Raw genomic sequence first — 5,637 nt, 5'->3', positions numbered from 1 at the left:
AGCCTCGGCGCCACTGGCGCCCACCTGGCGCCGCTGCGCCAGCCTTTGAAGCATTTTCCGGTAGGGCTGTGGCTCTGGCCACAGCTCCCACGCCCGAAGAGCCAGGAGGGAAAGCCGTGCCTCGTTGGAAAGCTCTTTGGCAGCCGCTCGCGTGGCCCCACAGCCCGTGGGGCTGCGGGCTTTGCGGCGGCCGTCAGCCTCGGCGCCACTGGCGCCCACCTGTCGCCACCGCGCCAGCCTGCGAAGCATTTTCCGGTAGGGCCGCGGCTCTGGCCACAGCTCCCACGCCCGAAGAGCCAGGAGGGAAAGCCGTGCCTCTTTGGAAAGCTCTTTGGCCGCCGCTCGCGTGGCCCCACAGCCCGTGGGGCTGCGGGCTTTGCGGCGGCCGTCAGCCTCGGCGCCACCGGCGCCCACCTGGCGCCGCCGCGCCAGCCTGCGAAGCATTTTCCGGTAGGGCCGCGGCTCTGGCCACAGCTCCCACGCCCGAAGAGCCAGGAGGGAAAGCCATGCCTCGTTGGAAAGCTGTTTGGCAGCCGCTCGCGTGGCCCCACAGCCCGTGGGGCTGCGGGCTTTGCGGCGGCCGTCAGCCTCGGCGCCACCGGCGCCCACGTGGCGCCGCCGCGCCAGCCTGTGAAGCATTTTCCGGTAGGGCCGCGGCTCTGGCCACAGCTCCCACGCCCGAAGAGCCAGGAGGGAAAGCCATGCCTCGTTGGAAAGCTCTTTGGCAGCCGCTCGCGTGGCCCCACAGCCCGTGGGGCTGCGGGCTTTGCGGCGGCCGTCAGCCTCGGCGCCACCGGCGCCCACCTGGCGCCACCGGCCAGCCTGCGAAGCATTTTCCAGTAGGGCCGCGGCTCTGCCACAGCTCCCACGCCCGAAGAGCCAGGAGGGAAAGCCGTGCCTCGTTGGAAAGCTCTTTGGCAGCCGCTCGCGTGGCCCCACAGCCCGTGGGGCTGCGGGCTTTGCGGCGGCCGTCAGCCTCGGTGCCATTGGCGCCCACGTGGCGCCGCCGCGCCAGCCTGCGAAGCATTTTCCGGTAGGGCCGCGGCTCTGGCCACAGCTCCCACGCCCGAAGAGCCAAGAGGGAAAGCCGTGCCTCGTTGGCAAGCTCTTTGGCAGCCGCTCGCGTGGCCCCACAGCCCGTGGGGCTGCGGGCTTTGCGGCGGCCGTCAGCCTCGGCGCCACCGGCGCCCACGTGGCGCCGCCGCGCCAGCCTGCGAAGCATTTTCCGGTAGGGCCGCGGCTCTGGCCACAGCTCTCACGCCCGAAGAGCCAGGAGGGAAAGCCATGCCTCGTTGGAAAGCTGTTTGGCAGCCGCTCGCGTGGCCCCACAGCCCGTGGGGCTGCGGGCTTTGCGGCGGCCGTCAGCCTCGGCGCCACCGGCGCCCACCTGTCGCCACCGGCCAGCCTGGGAAGCATTTTCCGGTAGGGCCGCGGCTCTGGCCACAGCTCCCACGGCCGAAGAGCCAGGAGGGAAAGCTGTGCCTCGTTGGAAAGCTCTTTGGCAGCCGCTCGCGTGGCCCCACAGCCCGTGGGGCTGCGGGCTTTCCCACGGCCGTCAGCCTCAGTGCCATTGGCGCCCACGTGGCGCCGCCGCGCCAGCCTGCGAAGCATTTTCCGGTAGGGCCACGGCTCTGGCCACAGCTCCCACGCCCGAAGAGCCAAGAGGGAAAGCCGTGCCTCCTTGGAAAGCTCTTTGGCAGCCGCTCGCGTGGCCCCACAGCCCGTGGGGCTGCGGGCTTTGCGGCGGCCGTCAGCCTCAGTGCCATTGGCGCCCACGTCGCGCCGCCGCGCCAGCCTGCGAAGCATTTTCCGGTAGGGCCGCGGCTCTGGCCACAGCTCCCACGTCCGAAGAGCCAGGAGGGAAAGCCGTGCCTCGTTGGAAAGCTGTTTTGCCGCCGCTCGCGTGGCCCCACAGCCCGTGGGGCTGCGGGCTTTGCGGCGGCCGTCAGCCTCGGCGCCACCGGCGCCCACCTGGCGCCGCCGCGCCAGCCTGCGAAGCATTTTCCGGTAGGGCCGCGGCTCTGGCCACAGCTCCCACGCCCGAAGAGCCAGGAGGGAAAGCCGTGCCTCGTTGGAAAGCTCTTTGGCAGCCGCTCGCGTGGCCCCGTAGCCCGTGGGGCTGCGGGCTTTGCGGCGGCCGTCAGCCTCGGCGCCACCGGCGCCCACCTGGCGCCGCCGCGCCAGCCTGTGAAGCATTTTCCGGTAGGGCCGCGGCTCTGGCCACAGCTCCCACGCCCGAAGAGCCAGGAGGGAAAGCCGTGCCTCGTTGGAAAGCTCTTTGGCAGCCGCTCGCGTGGCCCCACAGCCCGTGGGGCTGCGGGCTTTGCGGCGGCCGTCAGCCTCGGCGCCACTGGCGCCCACCTGGCGCCGCTGCGCCAGCCTTTGAAGCATTTTCCGGTAGGGCTGTGGCTCTGGCCACAGCTCCCACGCCCGAAGAGCCAGGAGGGAAAGCCGTGCCTCGTTGGAAAGCTCTTTGGCAGCCGCTCGCGTGGCCCCACAGCCCGTGGGGCTGCGGGCTTTGCGGCGGCCGTCAGCCTCGGCGCCACTGGCGCCCACCTGTCGCCACCGCGCCAGCCTGTGAAGCATTTTCCGGTAGGGCCGCGGCTCTGGCCACAGCTCCCACGCCCGAAGAGCCAGGAGGGAAAGCCGTGCCTCTTTGGAAAGCTCTTTGGCCGCCGCTCGCGTGGCCCCACAGCCCGTGGGGCTGCGGGCTTTGCGGCGGCCGTCAGCCTCGGCGCCACCGGCGCCCACCTGGCGCCGCCGCGCCAGCCTGCGAAGCATTTTCCGGTAGGGCCGCGGCTCTGGCCACAGCTCCCACGCCCGAAGAGCCAGGAGGGAAAGCCATGCCTCGTTGGAAAGCTGTTTGGCAGCCGCTCGCGTGGCCCCACAGCCCGTGGGGCTGCGGGCTTTGCGGCGGCCGTCAGCCTCGGCGCCACCGGCGCCCACGTGGCGCCGCCGCGCCAGCCTGTGAAGCATTTTCCGGTAGGGCCGCGGCTCTGGCCACAGCTCCCACGCCCGAAGAGCCAGGAGGGAAAGCCATGCCTCGTTGGAAAGCTCTTTGGCAGCCGCTCGCGTGGCCCCACAGCCCGTGGGGCTGCGGGCTTTGCGGCGGCCGTCAGCCTCGGCGCCACCGGCGCCCACGTGGCGCCGCCGCGCCAGCCTGCGAAGCATTTTCCGGTAGGGCCGCGGCTCTGGCCACAGCTCCCACGCCCGAAGAGCCAGGAGGGAAAGCCATGCCTCGTTGGAAAGCTCTTTGGCAGCCGCTCGCGTGGCCCCATAGCCCGTGGGGCTGCGGGCTTTGCGGCGGCCGTCAGCCTCGGTGCCACCGGTGCCCACGTGGCGCCGCCGCGCCAGCCTGTGAAGCATTTTCCGGTAGGGCCGCGGCTCTGGCCACAGCTCCCACGCCCGAAGAGCCAGGAGGGAAAGCCGTGCCCCGTTGGAAAGCTCTTTTGCCGCCGCTCGCGTGGCCCCACAGCCCGTGGGGCTGCGGGCTTTGCGGCGGCCGTCAGCCTCGGCGCCACCGGCGCCCACGTGGCGCCGCCGCGCCAGCCTGCGAAGCATTTTCCAGTAGGGCCGCGGCTCTGGCGACAGCTCCCACGCCCAAAGAGCCAGGAGGGAAAGCCGTGCCTCATTGGAAAGCTCTTTTGCCGCCGCTCGCGTGGCCCCACAGCCCGTGGGGCTGCGGGCTTTGCGGCGGCCGTCAGCCTCGGCGCCACTGGCGCCCACCTGTCGCCACCGCGCCAGCCTGTGAAGCATTTTCCGGTAGGGCCGCGGCTCTGGCCACAGCTCCCACGCCCGAAGAGCCAGGAGGGAAAGCCGTGCCTCTTTGGAAAGCTCTTTGGCCGCCGCTCGCGTGGCCCCACAGCCCGTGGGGCTGCGGGCTTTGCGGCGGCCGTCAGCCTCGGCGCCACCGGCGCCCACCTGGCGCCGCCGCGCCAGCCTGCGAAGCATTTTCCGGTAGGGCCGCGGCTCTGGCCACAGCTCCCACGCCCGAAGAGCCAGGAGGGAAAGCCATGCCTCGTTGGAAAGCTGTTTGGCAGCCGCTCGCGTGGCCCCACAGCCCGTGGGGCTGCGGGCTTTGCGGCGGCCGTCAGCCTCGGCGCCACCGGCGCCCACGTGGCGCCGCCGCGCCAGCCTGTGAAGCATTTTCCGGTAGGGCCGCGGCTCTGGCCACAGCTCCCACGCCCGAAGAGCCAGGAGGGAAAGCCATGCCTCGTTGGAAAGCTCTTTGGCAGCCGCTCGCGTGGCCCCACAGCCCGTGGGGCTGCGGGCTTTGCGGCGGCCGTCAGCCTCGGCGCCACCGGCGCCCACGTGGCGCCGCCGCGCCAGCCTGCGAAGCATTTTCCGGTAGGGCCGCGGCTCTGGCCACAGCTCCCACGCCCGAAGAGCCAAGAGGGAAAGCCGTGCCTCCTTGGAAAGCTCTTTGGCAGCCGCTCGCGTGGCCCCACAGCCCGTGGGGCTGCGGGCTTTCCCACGGCCGTCAGCCTCAGTGCCATTGGCGCCCACGTGGCGCCGCCGCGCCAGCCTGCGAAGCATTTTCCGGTAGGGCCACGGCTCTGGCCACAGCTCCCACGCCCGAAGAGCCAAGAGGGAAAGCCGTGCCTCCTTGGAAAGCTCTTTGGCAGCCGCTCGCGTGGCCCCACAGCCCGTGGGGCTGCGGGCTTTGCGGCGGCCGTCAGCCTCAGTGCCATTGGCGCCCACGTCGCGCCGCCGCGCCAGCCTGCGAAGCATTTTCCGGTAGGGCCGCGGCTCTGGCCACAGCTCCCACGTCCGAAGAGCCAGGAGGGAAAGCCGTGCCTCGTTGGAAAGCTGTTTTGCCGCCGCTCGCGTGGCCCCACAGCCCGTGGGGCTGCGGGCTTTGCGGCGGCCGTCAGCCTCGGCGCCACCGGCGCCCACCTGGCGCCGCCGCGCCAGCCTGCGAAGCATTTTCGGGTAGGGCCGCGGCTCTGGCCACAGCTCCCACGCCCGAAGAGCCAGGAGGGAAAGCCGTGCCTCGTTGGAAAGCTCTTTGGCAGCCGCTCGCGTGGCCCCGTAGCCCGTGGGGCTGCGGGCTTTGCGGCGGCCGTCAGCCTCGGCGCCACCGGCGCCCACCTGGCGCCGCCGCGCCAGCCTGCGAAGCATTTTCCGGTAGGGCCGCGGCTCTGGCCACAGCTCCCACGCCCGAAGAGCCAGGAGGGAAAGCCGTGCCTCGTTGGAAAGCTCTTTGGCAGCCGCTCGCGTGGCCCCACAGCCCGTGGGGCTGCGGGCTTTGCGGCGGCCGTCAGCCTCGGCGCCACTGGCGCCCACCTGGCGCCGCTGCGCCAGCCTTTGAAGCATTTTCCGGTAGGGCTGTGGCTCTGGCCACAGCTCCCACGCCCGAAGAGCCAGGAGGGAAAGCCGTGCCTCGTTGGAAAGCTCTTTGGCAGCCGCTCGCGTGGCCCCACAGCCCGTGGGGCTGCGGGCTTTGCGGCGGCCGTCAGCCTCGGCGCCACTGGCGCCCACCTGTCGCCACCGCGCCAGCCTGTGAAGCATTTTCCGGTAGGGCCGCGGCTCTGGCCACAGCTCCCACGCCCGAAGAGCCAGGAGGGAAAGCCGTGCCTCTTTGGAAAGCTCTTTGGCCGCCGCTCGCGTGGCCCCACAGCCCGTGGGGCTGCGGGC

This window comes from Chroicocephalus ridibundus, unplaced genomic scaffold, assembly GCF_963924245.1.
Source record: "Chroicocephalus ridibundus unplaced genomic scaffold, bChrRid1.1 SCAFFOLD_136, whole genome shotgun sequence".
Lineage (NCBI taxonomy): Eukaryota > Metazoa > Chordata > Aves > Charadriiformes > Laridae > Chroicocephalus > Chroicocephalus ridibundus.
Note: the sequence above shows the minus strand (reverse complement) of the source record.